The following is a 20,767-nucleotide window of genomic DNA, read 5'->3' on the forward strand; positions in this document are numbered from 1 at the left end:
GAGAATAGGAATAAGGGCAGGACTTCACTGCCTCTCATGTTTCCAATTTATCTTTAAATTTTCAGCTAAAGACTTCTGCTTCCTGAGTATGGAGTAGATGCCCTTTTCCCTATTCCTTCCACTGAGTACAACTGAAAACTGTGAGCCTTATACATAAAACAAACATAAGAGGCACCTGGGTGGCTCAGTCATTTAAGTGTCTGCCTTTGGCTCAGGTCATGATCCTGGAGACCTGGGATCAGATCGAGTCCTGCATCGGGCTCCCTGCTCAGCGGGGAGTCTGCTTTTCCCCCTGCTCGTGCTCTCTCTCTCACTCACTCTCTCTCTCTCAAATAAATTCTTTTAAAAAAATAAAACAAACGTAAGAAGACAAAAAGATGGCGAGAAGAAGGCAGATTGGCTAGAGATCTGGGGACCAAAGGAAGGACACAGTGGTGAGTGACCTGGTTTTTCTTTGTGCCTCATATATTCCAGACTAGGCGGTGGAGAATGTCAGAAAACACCAGTGGGTACAGACCACTGAAGCCCAATAAAAACCTGTTCTGTCTTGCCAAAACAAAACAAAACAAAACAAATCAAAACAGAAAGAGATAGCCTAGCAGGATAGAAATGTTTAGACAATAGCTGCTGTACCCAGTAAACACCACAGAAAAAACTACAGCTCCTCATCCCTCATCCCCTCTAGCAAAGGCCAAGTGGAGAGTAAACCTCTACCCCTGCCAGGCTCCCCAAGGCACCCCAAACCACCCTCCTGAGATTAGCAGGACAAGATGAGTAGAAAGTAGAATAAAACGAAAAACACACAACAAAATAATATTAACTTTCTTAGAAACAGAAAAAATAAGGATTAAGACTACAAAGATCCCAATCAGTGATACAGAGGCTAAATTTGAGAAATGTCCCCAGACGTCCAAATGACGATATAAAAAGAGAAAATATGAATTAAAATCTAAATAGTTATAAAGAACAGAACAAAAAGATCAGAAATAGTAAACAAAGATATAAAAAATTTTCAAGATCTAATAAAGAACCAAGACATTAACAAGGCTAAACATGTAGCAGACAAAAATTAGGAACAGAGATTAATACCTAGAGCCTGGTAAAGCTTTAATTTCTTGCTGTGTGCTGGAGCTTGTAAGCAATCAGTACAAACACACACACACATGCACACACAGACACACACGTGTGCACACACACACCTTTGCTTTTGGAAATAATTAAAATTAGATTGGCCTCTGCAAAAATAAATAACAAAAGACAATTGGGAAAGTTTCTATAGAACTTCCAGAGAAAAAGAGGAAAAGGCAATGCTCCAATAATTTTATAATTAAGTTGTTGTTCGTGTGCAATGGTGACAAGAAGACATTCTCAGATGCCAAAAGCCGTAGAAAATATATCAGTCAGGTATAATTTTGGAAAGGTTACTAAAAGATGTTCTTCTCACTGAAAAGCAAATCAGTGGTATATTGTGTCAAATAGGGATGAGAACTGAGAACCAAAATCAGCCGAGGAAATAACAATAAATGGAGAAAAGAAAAGTAATCAGGAAATGGTTTGTATTGTCACAGTGGCTACAAAAACAGAAGAAAAAAATGAGAAAAATAACATAGTTTTTAATGATGGAACTTGTGATTCCAGCTGAAACTAGCAAAAATTAATAAAAGAGAAATGAGTCTGAGTGGAGTATGAAACATGAAGTTCCTTGTCTCCCCCCAAAAATGTCATAACTCATTATTTCAATTTTGCTAATAAGATAACTGTAGGTTTAGTTTTAAGGCAAATAGTATTTTGAAACAAGATACTTGTTTCACAAAACATTGAAATATATAACAGAATACAGAATGCAGCATGTATCACAACGGAGCCTTTGCCAATAAACAACCATTGAAAAATAAACAGCAAAGAAACATAAAAATAGAAAAAGCCAAACAATCATGTAAGTTTGGGTTGGTCTAACTGCTATAATAATTAATTTCTAAGATTTCAGTGCTTTTACACAATAAAAGTCTGACTTTTGCTCACCAAACCTAATGCGCATATTAGCAATAAAGGATGTGGGGGTTGCTGTACTGGGTCTTCCAGGGAATTAGCTGAAAGGCTCTGACATCTCCAGTTTCAGATGTCACCCTGGGCATTGACGTCCAGCCAGAATATGGGAGAAGAGTGAGGGTGGAGAGGACACACCCACTTTGCTCACACTACGACACCCTGAGATTCAGCCCCTGGCTAACCGGCCTTTCTCTACATTATGGGACAGGAGCACACATCTTCAGTGGCCAGCCCACCATCTCTAGCACAGCCATCTGTGTAAGTAGTTTCTTTTAACTAAAAAGCAAAGATTCCCAAGTTGGATTCTTTTTTCAAAATCCAACTATTTTTGGATTACGAAAGATAGGGTTTAATACAGATAGGCAAAGTATAAAGTAAAAGGGACTTAGATGAAACAAACTCATGCAAATGGAAATGAAGGTGGCGGTGTTAATTTCAAACGAAGAAGAATTTATAACAAGATTCACTTAAAAGTGGACATATTATTTTTTTCCCATTTTTTTCCTGTGACAGAGAAATAAAAAGATCCAAATTTAACTGAGAATATAGTAGGGCCCTCCTTTCCCAACAGGATTCTGCTTCTTGGCAGAGCAAGCCCAGGGTTACTTTTCTCTTGTATCCTTCTAATATCTTCTTAACAGCACCTCGTACTTCTGAAGCTACTCAAACTTCCTATCCTCATATTTTCTCTTGTAACACATAGCCAGCTCTCATTCCAGGCTATTTATTCTTTTGTACCCACCACTTAACCCACCCCATGCCCTACTTTATCTCTGGCTTCCTCTGTGACTCCCTGGCACTGAGGCCTTTTCTGTTCTAACAGCCTTGGCATCTAGTAGAGCTTTTGGCAGTGTCATTTCATCCTCATCAAAAGATCTTCTTGCTGGTCTTCAACCTCTGATTGCATTCTTTCTGAGCATCCTGTGGACGGGCTGCACAGATGGATTTTAGCCCACCCCAGCTAGTCATCTCATAAGAACCGATACTGAGTGCCAAATAACAGAGTCAGAATAATAAAATACCTAAGGAAAAAAATCTACTACAGAACCAAGAAGAGATGAACAGAAACACAAGTTTGTTAAGATATTTTAACATAGTGCTATCAGTGTAGGATAAGGCAACTTGGCGAACATAAATAAGATCTCAGAGAATCAAACAAAAATTAACAAGTTGGAATTCTAACATTTTGAAAATTATTCCACCCAAAAGTAATGTAACTTTTCTCAGGACGCTCTGGAATAATGCATAGGCAAGCGCATTTTTTTTTTTTAATTTTGGGGAAAAAGGGGTAATGAATGGGTACCAGCCTTACTGTACATGAAAACAATTCTATACTAAGTAAAACAGTAAGAGTTCTGGTGTAAAAATAGGTCAATGGAACAGAAAGAGAGCCTCCAACTAGAGTGTGTTGTGTGTAATTATTTAATGTATCATAGTGGTTTCACAGTTCAGTGGGGGAAGAAAAGGGTTACTGGTGACTGGTTTTTGGATAATTGGTTGGCAACTTAGGAATAGGATCAATTTTGACTTTTACTTTACATCGTATCTCAGTGTTTTTTAATCTACTTCTCAAAAAACTCAGGACACTCTCAAATATAGGACTAGAGATGAAAGAAAGCAGAAGAGAGAGATAGGACGGAGTGATTAACAACCCCCAACCCCAACATCCATTCACCAAAACCCATCCACTTCCTCATTTTAACAAATGAAGTTTCCATGAAAGATTTTGTTAGAAGAAAGAATTTTTCACCTAAAAGAAAACGAAGTTTTAAAATTGCCATATACCAAACTATATTCAGAGGGATGAAATGTTTATTATTGAAAATAAAATACTGACAGTCCAAGGGAGCACAGAATTTAGTAGTAGTATATACCTGAAATAAGTAGAATTTTCCAAATACAGATGCAATGGAATGAAATACAGGAAAGACTGAGATGATTAGATAAAAATTTAAAACTTTCTCTATGTCAAAACAAAGTAAAAAAGCAGTAAGGAAATACTTGTATCATATGTGAATTTTGATGTATTGGTTTCTTAATCTTAGAAAGCCTTTATGAAATGAATTAAAAGACAAAGATCTTGATTTTAGAAAAAAAATGATTTGGACAGCAATGTCCAGAGGGAAAATCCTGATAAATACCACGACAATAAAGAGATTGTGGTTAAGATTTTCCAACTGATTCTTGCAGAATGGCAGGTGGATGGTGGAGTGGTGACTAGGCACAGGGTGAGGAGGGAGTGGAGCCTAGAGCATGGGGGGTGGGCTGATGGATCTGCCCTCCTGAGCCCCACAGATGGACCCTGAAACATCAGGGAGTGAGGCCTGGGACTGGAAAGAAAGGGCTCATAGGCACGGTGTACACAGAATTCAGTTACTGCTGTTTCTCTCCACCCATCCCACTCCCTCCTTCATGCACATGCACACACATGCACAATCCCAGAAGTCAAGCATTTATTGCCCAACTTAAAAAAGAAAAGAAAATCAGAGTCTCCTTTTCCAAAGAAAATGAACCACTTCTCTGGGGAGAATTTAGGAGTGTGATAACACTGCCTCATAGCAAAGCCTTCTTTCCCTGCTTTAGGGCTTCCCAGCATGGTGGCTGGCTTCCATCCTACTCACCCTAAAGCAAAGCATGCCAGTGGACAAACTGTGCTCATGCACACAAAGCACACAGTCATTTAGTTTTACTGTCACATTTTAAACACAAACAGATTTAAAAAAAATCACCTGGCATTGAGCGAAGCCTATAGTATGAAAGAGAATGATCACAAAGTATGAGCAGAAATAACCATCAAAGAAAAAGAGAATTCAGGCTAAAGGAATTAAATTTTTTAAAAAATCCAATAACACCTCATGAATATTTCAGAAAATACTGTATTTATAAAATATGAACAGGATGCTATTAAAAGAGGAGGGTCAATCAGGGAACAGGGAATAACTCATGGAAATTAAAATAGGATGGCTAAACAAAGATCTACCACTAGCAAACAAATATATGGAAAAACAGCATAGTGAGTATGTAAATTCAGGAAATTAGCACAAAATGCTTGCTTTGTTCCCTATTCACAAAAGTAAAAGAAAATTTTAATAAGAATAATGCTGGGGAAGATGCAGTAAAACTCTGCTTGTGGTATTATATATTTGTACAACTCTCTGAAAATAGCTTGGCAATATGTATATGAAAAGAGACATGAAAATGGACTTTTGGCCTAGTAATTTTGTTTGTTTTCATCTAGGTGGAAGATATAAGGAAATTAAAACAAAATGTAGAAAGAGGTACCCAAATATATCATCACAATGGTGTTTAGAAGAGTAAAATATTGCTCTTGGAATAGCTGTTCTTAAATGAACCCTCACTATTCAGCATGCACTTCTGAAATATCCACAAAGGATCACTGAGAATGTTTAAGATCTCCCCCAATACCATCCTTGCAAAACCTACGCTTGGAAGTGAATTGTTTTGTCCTTTCTTTTCACAATTACTATGCGATAAATTTGGTCAATAAAAGTTGCTCTTAGAAGAAATAATGCCTGGGATGGCTTTTGAAAGATGAATAAAAGCTAAACAGAGTAAGAAAAGTTAGAAGTTCTCACCACAGACGAGCATGAGCAAGTGTGCATAGTGTAAAATTGTATAAAATATATGAAAAACTATAGGTGGCTTGGAGTTCCTAACGCTTAAATCATTAAGCTGGGAGAAGTTGGAGATGAGGTCAGGCAGATGGGTAGAGGAGTGCCAGGTCAAGGAGGGTCTTATGATATACCAAGCTAGGAAGTTTTGACATTAGATAATAATGAGCCATAAAAAGGTTTTAAGTAGAGGAGTGACAATTTCAGATTGTGTTTTGATACATCACCATTGCCACATGAAAGGGAAAAGTATTTCCTTTCTCTACACTCATATACTTCTAGTTATGAAATGTGTGGGGATTTTCCCACACCTAGCAATTTGACTCTCCAGTGGACATCAACTGGGTGTACTACAATTTAGCTCAATTTGACACTATTTACCTGGAGATGATGTCAGATCCCACACGTTAAGGGCTCAATCCCACAAGGCTGCCTCCCCTCCACCACCACCTTTACTCACCAATTTGCAAGTTCAGGTTGTCACCTGTGCTTTTGACCTTCAGGCTATGAATCGGGGTTTCTCATGATTTCCTCTTCAGATTTGATAGTTTGCAAGAATGGTTCGTAGAACAGTAAATGGTTTTCTTGAGTTCTATGAGCCATTCTTGCAAAAGGATACAACTCAGGAACAGGCAGATGGGAGAGATGCATAGGTATGTAGGAAGGGGCATGAAACTTCCTTGCTCTCTTGCAGGTATGCCACCCTCCCAGCATCTCCATGTGTTCTTCTACCAGGAAGCTCTCTGAACTCCTTTGGTTAGAGTTTCTTTATGAAAATTTTATCATGTAGGCATGACTGATTGAATCGTTGGCCCTTGTGATTAACTCAACCATTCAGCCTCTCTCCTCTCCCTGAGGTCAGGAGGTGAAGCTGAAGTTCCAAACCTCTGATCATCGGATTGGTTCCCCTAGCAACCAGTCCCCAGCCTTAGGGACTTTCCAAAAGTTATCTCATTCACCTGAATGCAGGTGTGGTTGAAAGAGACTTTCTGTGAATAACTGAAGACTCTCCTTGCTCCTTTCATCTTTACCATGCTTATCACTTAGGAACCTCCAATTGTTTTAGAAGTTCTGTGCCTGTGCCAGGAAGATGTTGGAGATGGAATATACATTTCTTATTATAAATCACAATAGCACACTATAGATATAGTAGGAATAGATGGGACGAAGGGGAGGGATGGGAGATGATGAGTTCAGTTTAGGAGATGGCACATATATGGTTGTTATAAAACACCTAAAGGGAGTTGGATATTTAAATATAAAGGGAAGGGAACAGGTTAGGGCTGAAGACACATTTTTTTGAAGTCATTAGCATCCTAAGTGGGTGTTGTGAAAACCAGATTGCTATACACTTTACACAAGAGAGTGTGTAAAAGAAAAGAAATAACAGTGAGTAAAAAGTGGAACTTACTGGGGCACCATACAAAAAGTGGCAGGCAAGGAGAAAGAACCCACAAGGAAATGAAGAAGGAATGGACAGAGGTGAGAGCTGAAAATGAAGTAACAGCAAGATGTCAACCAATGGAGTAGAGTTTTGAAAAAAAATATCAGAAGTGGTAAATGGAGTAGGGGAGTTCATTAAGATATTAAGAGGAGAACCAAAACATGACTTGGTTGCCTGAAAGTTGTTAGTAATTTTTGCCCCCAGCACTAGTCTCTGCAGAACCCAACTGCAGGATATTTGAGTATTGGACAGTTACCGGAAGCAAGAGTCACCTCCTCTTTAAAAGCAGCTTATTAAGGAATAAAGGAGTGGTGGAGGCAGGCAGGGGAGAGTAGAGGGTGTGTGTGTGGGGGGGGGGTGGCTATTGTAACTGCTTTGTTCATTTAAGACTTGGGAGACACTTGAATATATTTATAGGAAAAAAGAAAACGAGAGAAAATAAAACAGGAAAATAACAAAGGACAGTACGTTCTTGGAGTAGACAGAAAGAACTGAGACCTAAAGCAGAGAAAGTAGGGGTCTTTAACAAAAAGAAGTAGACTTTACCCTTTGAGACTTGAGAAAGGCAAGTCAATATGAATGTAGGTGTAGGTAAATGGGGGGGGTTGGGGATAGTGGAAAGAAAATAAGAGGAGGTCTCAAACCTCATAGGCTTAATTTTTATGTGAAATATGAGGCAAGCTCGTTTGGGTACGGAAACTGAAAAATATAGTAAAATATGGTAAGGCTAAAGAGTCGCTGTGTCCAAATGGGAAAGGGAACTGACAAGGTGCAATCTAAGGATTGTGGGATGGCACTGAGGCCCCACGGTGGGAAATGATAAATGTGTAACAGTGCCAATCTGCATGCTCCAGAGGTTTCTCCTTGTGACTATTCTCAGCCTCGCAAGGGTAGCGAGAAAGTGGTCTGTCAGATCGGCCAGGGTGCAATGTTGCAAAGGGGATGAGCTACGAGGGTCATGGTTGATGAGCCTGGAGAGAAAATAGGTCAGAGGATGATCCATGTAGTCTAGGCTGGGTCAGAGTGGGGCTAATAGATTAGGGAGAAATTGATTAGTCAAGGGATTTTTATCAAATCAAAGAGCAGCTACAGTAAGAGTGGGCCTTTACCTACAATGCGTTTGTATTAGTATTATTATAAAGAAAAATAATTTATGGAGGTTTTTAAAGTCTACCATCAATTATAAGTATAGAAGTACTTTATATGAATACCCCATCCTGAGATTAAAACATACTACTTTCAGGTTATAGTAAGAAGGAAAATCTAGTATTAAATAGAGAATAAAATTTCATGATACTCATTTTATGATATAGAAACACCTTTCTGATGTTCATGAAATATGTTATCACTTTATTATTTACCCCAGACCAAAATAAATAAATAAATAAAAGCTTACTGACAAATTCATTTTAATATTCACCTATTTCCATCATAGGTGTTAGAGTTCCTATAAGTATCAAAGTAAAATATGAGTAATTTCCAGAACACACCAACAAGGATTTTGACTCACTTTGGGCCATGTGATTTTGGATTTAACCAAATGGATAATTGGGAAGATTATAAGAATTAATTAAAAAGTGTATGTTAAAACATTTAAAAGTTAACACTTTAATGGCCTCATTCTGGTAGGGAGCAGTCTGAATTGACTTGGGTGAGTTCTTCACTTGGAATGTTTTCAGGCTTTTTTACTACTGACCAGAGAATATTTGAAGACCATTCATTCATTCATCCAGCAAGTATATTTTGAATATCTAGTATGAACTTTATACTGTGCTAGAGGCTGAAAATCAAGTATCCCTATTTGCCCGGACCCTATCCGGTTTTAGCACTGAAAGTCCTGTATCCCAGAAAATCCCTTAGTTCTGGGCAAATCAAGATCACCCTACAAAGGTCAATAAAAATCAGTACTTGGTCACAGGACTTCCCAGACAATTAACCAATAACTACAATGTGATATAGTAATATAGGTCCACAGTTGCTAACTTAAACCTCCTGGGGCCAGATGTGTTTCAAAATTCCTCAGATGTTAGAAGACTAGTATTGTGCATTTGCCATATATTCTGCCAACGCCCTAGTATGCTCTGGGGAAGTGCTCCTGCAATCAACAAGCACATTACTATCTCTGCAGAGAATCTTCTACGTCTTGACTTCAAATAGATTTGCACCAAGCATGAAAGCTTTTTCTTCATAGATTTTTAGATTTCAGAATTATAGATAAGGGATTATAGGATTATTTTTTTTTTAAGAATTATTTATTCATTTTAGAGGGAAAGAGAGAGTGTCAGCAGGGGGAAGGGCAGAGGGAGAGGGAGAGAGAGAATCTCAAGCTGACTCCCGGCTGAGTGTGGAGCCCGACGCAGGCTTGATCCCAGGACCCTGAGATTATGACCTGAGCTGAAATCAAGAATAGGTCGCTTAACTGACTGAGCCACCTAGGCGCCCCCACGGATTAGAGTTTTATAAAGAGTGGGCTGTCCACAGTTTGATAGGAGATCACATAGGAGTCAAAAAAGGAAGAGAGGAATTAGGAAGTTTCCCAGTTATGGTGAATCTTGAGCTGAGTTTCAAAGGATAGTGAGCCATTAGCTCGTGCATGAGGAGGTAATAGTGTTTAACATAACAAGACATTTATTTGTCACCTTCTGAAATTATTAATACATTTCATAGATTAATCCTAAATTGGATCTTCCCTGGGTTTCTTCAGAAAACATTTCACAAGAGCTTCTGCAGTAGAACAATTTACACTTGATGCTTTGATATCAATTTCCAGTAAAGTCAATGCTGTCTATACCTCCTGAGAAAAACTGTTGAATATTAAAAGGAATCTTGTTTAGAAGTAGAAAGTTCTGTGAGAAAAGATAGAAATCAATACATCTAAGTCATAGGCAGATACAGATTAATGAAAGCATTGTTAAGTCAAACATCAAAGTTTCTTATTACTACAATTTAACTGAATCAAAAGGTGTTTGTATTACAAGAAAGTTTTTGCTCTGAAAGAAAGAACTTTTTTGGGGAAAAATGCTTATCTGTCATTTTGTGCAGTAGCATTAAGCATTTGCTAGTTCAAATCTAATAAAGCCCTCTCCATGAATGCATCATTAATAAAATCTTCAAAATGGCTTCTCTCAACATTTTCTTTTTGATTTTTCATGATTTAATTAGAAACATCTTTTAAAAGGCTGGTTTTACTATGGCAGTATCACGTCTGCATTTTCAGCAATATGCTGTTTAATCACAATGGGTTATAAAGTGAAACTCCCAGTACTTATTGTATTATCTAGAAAAACCCACACATTTCGTATTTTTAGTGCCCCTGAGTCATCATCTTATATTTGTTCATCAACATTTTAACTGCCCCTCTTAAAAAAAATGTAATTTGATAGTTAATTTTCTAAACTTGTTATTCTTTTATTTCTTTTCAAAGTAATGACATTTCCTATGTCTTTGATATATATGCTTCATCCTGCACCTGAACCCTTTACTCTAACAAGTCAAAAGTTATATCTCTCTTTTTACCTTATATTATTTTTGCTATTTTTGTTTAAAGATTTGATAACCCTAATTCTCCTAAGGTTTTATGATCATCCATAAAAATGAATTGGCTATTTTATGCCACATCATTGGATAGTTTTAGACTATACATAAACACTATGGTGGTAGTATTGAAATGGTAGTGTGAGATTAAAGGCCTAGGAAAAATTTTATATATATGTATTTATAGAGAGAGAGAGAGAGAGATATAAAGGATATGTTGGTTATTTGGACAGCAGAAAAAATTTCAAGTTATTTTCAAAGAAAACATTTCTTTTTCTAGTAAAGAATAATTCTCAGACATTTTAATAAATATTCAAAGAATGGTGAAAAAAATGCTGGTTGTGGTTTGAGAGTTTTTCATTCGTTGTTGCTAGTTGGGAATAGAATTAAACATGTATAAAATGGGTCACAAACTTGCTGGTTAAGAACGAAGGCTGCTTCCCTCCCACCTCCTCTTTCCTCCCTCCTTCCCTTCCTTGTCCTCTCCCTCTCCCTCTCTCTCTCTCCCCCAACCCCCTCTCATCTTCTCTTAAATTTCAAAGAAAAAAAAGTGAGCAAGTTAAACATGTATTGTTAATTATTGTAAGCCTCCTTGAAAGCAAGAGCCTGTTCTTAGCGTCCCCCAAGGCTCCTGGGGTAGCACCTCATCATTGCCTACATTCCGCAGAGTAATAGCTTCAAGCTGGGGTTCCGGCGTCCAGCTGATTTCAGTCCTGGTTCTTACTAGATATGTGACTTTGGGCAAGCTACTGGACCTTCCTTTATTCTGAAATAAAGTAATAGCAGTAGTACTATCTCATATGTAAGGTTGTATGAATTAAATACTTCATTTAAAGCACTTAGAACTTTCTGACATGGTAAGAATTTAAACATGTTTAGTTTCTAATGTTATTTTTGTTGTTTCTCTATTTTATTTTGCTGGAAGGTACATTCCTTTTTAAGAAATTTTAAATTTTAATTCCAGTGTTGTTAACAAATTCCTTTTCTTTTTAAAAATTTTATCTAATTTACCCAAGCAGCTCTCCTTTAAGAAGTTTATTCTTTTTTTTTTTTTTAAGATTTTTATTTATTTATTTGACAGAGAGAGAGATAGTGAGAGCAGGAACACAAGCAGGGGGAGTGGGAGAGGGAGAAGCAGGCTTCCTGCGGAGCAGGGAGCCGGATGCAGGGCTCGATCCCAGGACCCTGGGATCATGACCTGAGCCCGAGGCAGACGCTTAAAGACTGAGCCACCCGGGTGCCCCAAGTTTATTCTTTACTTTATTCTTTTATTCAAAGAATATTATTTGAGCACTTGTCATGTTCCAGGAACCATACTAGATCCCGGAGACTTAGGAGTAAGTGAGAAACATTTGGCCCTATTTTCAGCCTTAAGAGTCAAGGAGGGGCTTCCCAACTAAGCAAGCATTACAAGGCAGTGCTATTAAGTGTTATGGTAGGGGTCGTGGGGGTGTCATGGGGCCAGAGGATGTATACCCAACCCAGTTTGGGGAATGCACCTGGTGGGGAGCCCCAGCAGGTGTCAGTAATATCATGTTATTGGAGAATACCATGCTTCGCCACTCTCTAACTCCTAAAACATTCCTCCCTCATCTTGGTAGGTGTCTACAGATTCACAAATTGGGTTTATTTGATCCCAAAGAAGGACAGGGCCTCAGGGATCCAAATACTTAGAAAGCACTCCAGTTGATTTCTATACAAGAGTCTAGAAGGCACTTTGCAATCAGTCTTTAGCAAATGGGAGAGACAAGAAATACTGGAATAAAATCTCAGTGCAGCATATCCAAATTATAAACAAATTGGTACATCATTCCAATAGTGCATTAAAGAAAAAGACCTTTCAGGTATAGTGCATTTCAAAGAGGTTTATCCTAGACAGGACAATTAATTAATGTCACCACCCTCTATTCAGTAGTACCATGCCAGAAGGACCCAAGTATCCTATTCTAAAAGACTTCCAGGTAAGAGGATTCTGTAGCAATCCCTGACAACACTTTCTAATGATTATAATGCTAATTCTCATCACATTCTTGGGCAAAATTAAGAACTTGAGCTCTCTTGCTCTCATAGTTCATTTTCTGCATTTTTCACCCTCAACAGCTCCTATAATTTCTTCTTTCAATTTCTTAGTTCCCCTCTCTTATTCCACCCCTTTTCTTCCACACTGCATCTGGAAAGTATGTGGAACTCATTACAATAATGCGACAGTGAATAAGGTTCAAAGAATCATTCATCTCAAGGAGTATTTGTATTTTAAAGTAAGGAAAGCCTTTAAAAATACAAGTTAAATTATGGCATTTTGAGACAACTGGTGATGTATGGCTGGGGTTTTTTTGTTTTTGTTTTTTGGGTTTTTTGTTTTTTTGTTTTTTTGTTTTTGCTGTTCCTTAAATTATACCAACCCGAATGGCTATTGACTGGCAGCCAGTGCTATTTTTTAGGTGTTTAATTACTAGGATAATTGCATTTATACTCCTCATCACTGTATATGTGCTGTCCTGGTTTGAGTGTATATCATGTGCTGAGAACTCTGTGCTCTGATTGTATCTGAGGTATGGGGGAGCAAAATGAAATTGTCCACAATGGGTTTTTAAAGCCAATTGTTACTCTTTATCCATGGCAGAATAATAATAATAATTGTCACCACTTAAATAGTGCCTTTCATTCACAGACCTCGGGGCACTCCAACATTGTTACTTCACATTATTTGAGAGAATTTCTTTTGGAAGACAGGGCAAACTGAGAGACACATAATACATGGTTAGCTATGCTAATTTTGTTTTCTTTAACAAATGCAAAATAAATAGCCTCCTAAAAAGCCAGATAATATCTTGAAGATAAACCCTTCCTAAAGTAGGTTATTCTAAACAGATGTGTTTTGTTTTATATCAACGTTATTTTTAAAATTTTTATTCACACCGACATAAATCCTAGACTTGATTAACTAATACTGATTTTTTTGGCTTCTAATTTATCAGAGAAACGGAAACAAGCAACTTGCCTGCACACAGAAAAAAAAAGGTTTTAATGAATAGTAAAACTACAGATTTTTTAAAGCTTTGCTGCCTTCTAAACTTTATGAGTAAATTTTGTGGAAAGCTGTGTAAATAGAGCATAATTATTGTAAAAATAGAAGTCTTTGTTATTAGTCATCTAACTGTCATGGGTGTACAAAGCGCCCTGCTGTATAGACAAAGGACTGGAAAAAAAATTACCTGTAGAGAGTTTTTGCTATTGAAAGAATAAAAACTAAAGCGATGGGGTGAACTTTTGGTTTACAGACGCAAAGCAAATACTGAATGCTAAACCTGGCTGAGGGAAAATCACTTTAGCCTGATAACCGGATTACTTAGAACAAAAATAGAGAAAATTAAGAACTGAAGAGCAGAAAATTAAGGTGGAATGCAATTTAAAGAGTAAGTAGATGATGTAGTCTTTCATTTTCTTCCCCCCCAGTGTCCAGCTAATTAAAATTACAATCAAAATGAAAGAGTCTAAACTTGTAAATATCTTTAGCTAATGATTTTGTCTTTTTAATCATCTTCACATTCAAAGTCTTCTTTTATTCATTTAGGTTTTACAATAAAATGAAATTGTTTTTCCCCTGTAAAAATCCTCCTTTAATTTTCCTTATCTGCTTCTCTTTATATTATATATTCTCTCGTTCTTTTTACTCTGTCTCTCTTAACATCATATTTTTTTCAGTTGTTTCTTTTACTCTGAGCATACTTTAAGAAGGAAAAGTTGTACAGGTATAGAAGTATTACTTTATTTTGGAATTTAACAGCTGATCCAAATATAACTCTTCTAGGCTCCCTCATGCACAAAAAGCATAATATATATCTTATCAATTTGCACTTTTGAAAATTAAGTGGGCTCAATTTTCCTTTTTTTTTTTTTTTTTACAATTTATTTACTTATTTTATTTATTTATTTTTTGAGAGAGAGAGAGAGCAGGAGTGGGGGACAGAGGGAGAGGAAAAAGGGAGAGAGAGAATCTCAAGCAGACTCTGTGCTCAGCACAGAGCCTGATGTGGGGCTCAATCTCACAACCCTGAGATCACGACCTGAGCCGAAATCAAGAGTTGGACACTAAACCAACTGTGTCACCCAGGCACCCCTTTAGACTCAGTTTTCTTACCAGAAAATATTTCTTCATTGCTTTTACCACCAGGAATCTTCTTTACATTCCCAAGCAAAATCATAGCTGAAGATGCTGCTGACCCAGGAAAATTTTGCTTTATATCTGTGTTTACAAATACATCATGCTTCAAACTCTCCTGGATCCATGCACCTAAGGAGCACGAAACCCATAATGGTGGAGCCCTTTATTTAAGTATCCAGTTTTGATGCACATTAATTGGGCACCAAATTATTTCTGAAGACAGAAAATAGAATCAGTAAGCCTTGCTGATTAATTGGTTATGAGGTAGGCTGGGTATATATAAATGGAAGCATAGTTGGTTATTTACTAGGCTCATGAACAGAGAAATAACTGGAAAATTGTGAGTTTTTCCATACACCTTGTGGAGGACTTGTTCCTGAACCTAGAGGTCAGATCTGGGCTTTACATAGCATGCCATGTCTCTCTTGATCAGTTTCTGCTTTAGCTGCTTAGGTGGTTAATTCCTCTTCTGGCTTGCTAGCCTACAAATATTAAGTTAAACCCTGCTACTGAAAGTGTCGGTAGCAGCATTCCCATAGCCTGGGAGCTTGTTGAAAATATAGAATCTTGAGGCGCCTGGGTGGCTCAGTCGTTGGGCGTCTGCCTTCGGCTCAGGTCATGATCCCAGGGTCCTGAGATTGAGCCCCGCGTCGGGCTCCCTGCTCCGCGGGAAGCCTGCTTCTCCCTCTCCCACTCCCCCTACTTGTGTTCCCTCTCTCATTGTGTCTCTCTCTGTCAAATAAACAAAATCTTTAAAAAAAAAAAAAAAAGAAAATATAGAATCTCAGGCAGCAAATCAGATGAACTGATCAGAATCTTCATCTTAACCAGAACCCCAGGTAATTCTTGTGCACATGAAAAGTTGAGAAGTACTCTTTACGGCATTTACCTCTAAGCACTCTAGGTATATGACTACTCCTTTTTTGACCCCTACCCTCCTACAACCCCCACCCATTAGTGAAGAACGTATGTCTAAGGGAGGAAAGGAAAGGATTGGCTTTCCTGCCTTGTCAGCATGGTACCTAACCTAGGATGTCATTTCCCATGACTTAGGTCTCTTCCTGAGAAGCTGGCTGGAATGCCTAAAGCATGTGGTCTGACTAGGTGGTGATGATGGCGTGCCAACTAAGGCCACCTTGTCACTCTCGATGCCTATCCCCTAGATATGAGACCAGGGTGGGCCAGCCACACCCGAGACCAAGCACCAGGGCAATGAGGGCATATATCTCGGGGTAGGGATAATATACTTTCTACAGCCAAGAATGGATGCTCCCAGCAAGCATAGGTAAGTGTATATCATGTGTGATATCCAGGTGCACTATGACGAAACATTTGTTTTGCTGGTAAGGGAGGAATCCAAAAGTATGTTCCCAGATCTCTCCTATACACATTCATTCCATAAACATGTAGACTGATGCTGACTGGTTTTCATCCTACCTCTCTGGTAACTTATTTTCAGTGTCTTTTGATGACCATTTTTCCTATATCCAACCTTGAAACATGTGAGTTCCTTAAGGCAAACTCTTTTCTCATTATATTGTTTAGACTCCATCTTTATCCATTCCAATGGCTTCAATTACCATCTATGTGCAAACCACTCCATTTCTATCTCTAGCCCAGATCTTTCCTCCATGTTTTAAACCCATTTACCCAATACCATTTTGCATATCACTTGGATGTCGCCCAGGCATCTCACTCTCTCTGTGTTCAATACCAAACTCACAATTTTCCAGTTACTTCTCTGTTCATGAGCCTAGTAAATAACCAACTATGCTTCCATTTATACCCAGCCTACCTCATAACCAATTAATCAGCAAGGCTTACTGATTCTATTTTCTGTCTTCAGAATCTTTCCATTCTTTTCATATCCATCACCATTCCCCCCTAGTCCAAGCATCCTCATAGTTTTTACAGGTTACTTCAATAGCCTCTCAATTGGGGTCTTTCCCTATCTACTCTAATGTATGAAAAGCACAACTTAAAAGATAGCCCTAGGAAAGCTCATTTCAGATTATCACTAGAGACATCCAAAGACCTTGTTAGAAGTTAACAAAAGAAGTTATCTAACTATCCTTTTAACTAATCCCTGACTTTACCCTGCCCCTTCTATTATCAACACAGCAGCTGCTGAGATTTTATATACCAAGCTATGTTATATTCTATACTTGGGGTGGATTTATTTTTCTGAAAACCAGGTTCTAATCATGTCTTTTCATGTCAATCTCCTGCTTAAAATCCCACAGATTCTTCCAAACTCTTTGATTAAATTAAAATTCCTTACACTGACTTCGAGGCATTCTAAGAACTATCTCCTGCCTCACACGTTAGAGTCATTTTATTCCTCCCTACATTCCTATTCTTTACACTCTAATTTCTTGAAAGTGCCACTTACCTTCCTACCTCAGACTGCCACCCCTGTATACATTGTCTTCCTCTCTTTTGCCTTATTAACTCATATCTATCCTTAGGCTCTTAAATTAATCACTTCCTATGAGACTTTGTATCTTGCATCTCAAACTAGGTCAGATCTAGGTTGTATGCTTTCTTATCAAGGTCTGCTTCTCCTTTGTAATAGATACCATAACTGTGTTATGCTACATCTGTTAGATGTAAGCTCCATCCTGTCAAGGACTGTGTTAGTTCTTGTTCACTACTTTAGATCCAGCGGTACTTTTTTTTTTTTTTTTTTTAAGATTTTATTTATTTATTTGACAGAGAGAGAGAACAAGCAGGGGAAGGGGCAGGCAGAGGGAGAAGCAGACTCCCCGCTGAGCCGGATGAAGGGCTCGATCCTAGGACCCTGGGATCATGACCTAGCCAAAGGTAGGCATTTAACTGACTGAGCCACCCAGGCATCCCTCCAGCAGTACGTTTTTAATACAAGTAGGTTCTCGATAAACATTTCTGAACAAAGAAATAAAGTACTGAAGGAATGAGTAGAGTATGCCAGGTGCTGGGGATGCAGAAGAATTGGCAGGATGAGATTGCTTTCAGCCTACCGATCACCAAACTTGATTTGATGTGGCCAAATGTCCTTCTCCTCCCCCATCGCTCTCCATGTGAGCCTCACCTAAAGCTAAAGGCTTCACTGGATTCTGGCTTCTGATGTAAATAGAAGTTCATGTGGCCAGGACCTGTTTATAAGTCCATGCAATGGCAGACTCTGAAGTGTTGAATAACTTTATCAAGTAGTATGGTTAGTTAATACTTTACCAAGTTAGTACAGTAGACCCAACTGTGGGAATCGTTCATGACTAACTTAAATTTTGTTTTTGGTTTTATTTTTTAATTCACATTAGTCTGGATCTGGAGGTCGTTCATCTTATAGCCAGAACAATTTCCACTTCACCTGCAGTTTGAGGCAGTGTGGGGATGGATCTGACTTTCTCGTATGACCACAGGGAGATAAGTCCTGCTCAGAATGGGTGATCCATTCTGTTGAATATATTCCTCAGATATGTTCAAGGTCTCAATATATTATAAATTATGAGAAAATGTGATATTTGGGATGCCTGGGTGGCTCAGTTGATTAAGCATCTGCCTTCAGCTCAGGTCATGATCTCAGAGTCCTGGGATTGAGCCCCGCATCCAGCTCCTTGCTCAGTGGGGAGCCTGCTTCTCCCTCTGCCTGCCTCTCCCCCTGCTTGTGCTCTCTCCCTCTCTGACAGGTGAATAAATTTAAAAAAAGAAAAAGAAAATGTGCTATTCATTTTTATGATTGTATTTCATTTATAAAATGTGGTATTTATTTGTATCAGTCAGATTTCAGATTATGTAGGTTATTTATTCATCTTTTCATCAGTAACTTTATGACTCTAACATAACTGAAAACTGATAAAATTAAAGCAAAATTTGTGTATCTGTTTGTTCATCCAACAAATATTTATTTAAGTTTCTATTATATTCCAGGGACTAGTCTAAGTGCTGTAGAAATGACAGAAAATAAAACAGAAACAATATCCTGTTTATGTGGTCTATACACATTCTTGGGTGGGGGGGGAGACAGACAATAAGTGAAATAAACAAGTTAAATTTACAGTTGTTAGAAGATAGTCTAAGAGAAAAAAATCAGGCTAAGGGACATAGGATGTAGTGGTGGGCTACAATTTTAAATAGGTCGACTGAGAGGTCTTGCTGAAAAGATGACATTTGGGCAAAGACTTGAATGAAGATGGGGAGAGAGGGAGAAGCCATGTGGGGAGCAAACATTCCAGGCAGTGGGGAATAACCTGTATGAAGCCCTGGGACGGGAGCATGGTGGCGTGGTCAAAGAACGGCAAGAAGACTAATGTGGCCTGAGCAGCATACAAGGAGGGTAGCAGAGGACAGGATTAGAAAGGAATTGGAGGTGGCAGGAGAGATCCTGTAGGGATCCTGTAAACAATTTTGAGGATTTTGGTTTTCACTTGACTGAAATGGGGAATTATTGGAGGTATTTGAGCAGCATGGTGACAATGTGATTTCCATTTAAAGAGGATCTTAGAAGCTTCTGTGTTGGGAATAGAGGACCCAAGGCAGAAGCAGGAATCTGTTAGGAGACTAGTTAGAGAACAATTTTTACTAAATTTCTGACTAGGCCATTCCATGTCTCCAGTGAAAATTCTAAATAAGTTGTGTTAATGTTATGAATTTTAAGTCTTATTTTTCATACAGCCATGGACCTGGTGGAGAAACATTAAAAATAAATAGGCTCAACATAACTGTTCTTTCCTCTCTAAAAGTGGTAGAGTTTGCTTGTGGAATCTGAGAAATATTAACGGCAGTTCCCTGGCAGATAGGGATAGGATACCGCTGGGTAAACAAGTACCTAGCCATGTTTTGTAGAGTACAGAGAGAAGCACTTTCTCTTCTGGTGCTATTCAGATAATTTGGGAACCTGTGATATTCCATCATAAATTCATTACATAATTATTTCCTTAATTCCTATTATTGCACAGCATAGTTAATCAGTTGATTTAGGGGATAGAAAGAAATATACACGTTTCCAGCCTTAAGCAACTTATTTGTAATACAATTCCTTTCACGAGTATGATTATAATGGAATAAGAACAATTTTTATAGAGGGAATCAGACTTATTACCTACTCTAGAATAACATACCATGTATTTATGATATGATAGAGCCTGGTTCCCTAAAATTTTATATTTTAAAATTTACGGCAATCATATGCTGTTTCAACAAATAATTTCACCAGATTTCTTGCCTAATCATTATATGTAGCAACAGAAATTGACCTTTGGGACAGATATGAGATTGCTCTTGCAAAATAAAAGACACAACAGTTAAAGAGTGTCTAATGCTAGTAGGTGAGATTAAAAATGTTCTTTGAGATGTTTTTTTAAAAGTTAAATAAAAACCAAACAAAATCTGTACTAACAACCTAAGTAGCAAACTGAAGCAATTCATTCTGAATTTCTGGACTTAAAACTTAAGTCCTAAAAACCTTAAAATAGCTAAAATTTGATATAAATGTCAATTTTAATAGAAGCCAAATAATGAAAATGTTTCTAAGCTTTGGTCAGTGGCCTATGACTACAGTGCTTTGTAATCTCATTTTAGAATTTGATATGATAGAAAATTTCATAATAAGCACCAAACCATGTCATAAAAATGAATGCGTGTTCCACACATATTTGTGTATATGTATACACACTATATATATATATTTACATATGAAAGGTCATAGCTTAACCTGGGTCTCATGACTCATGTCCTGGAGCTTTTTCTCACTCATTTATAGACCCCAAAACAAAGGGATCAGAAGAATTGTCTATCTTGTCAAATCTTCCCCTTAATGGAGACTTTCCTCAGCATAACCCAGCACAATTAAACAATCCATCCACAATCTGTATGTAGCCATTTAAATTATATTCAGTAATCTTTTTTTTTTTTTTTTTTTTAAAGATTTTATTTATTTATTTGAGAGAGAGAGAATGAGAGACA

This window comes from Halichoerus grypus, chromosome 10 (assembly GCF_964656455.1).
Source record: "Halichoerus grypus chromosome 10, mHalGry1.hap1.1, whole genome shotgun sequence".
NCBI classification, from domain to species: domain Eukaryota; kingdom Metazoa; phylum Chordata; class Mammalia; order Carnivora; family Phocidae; genus Halichoerus; species Halichoerus grypus.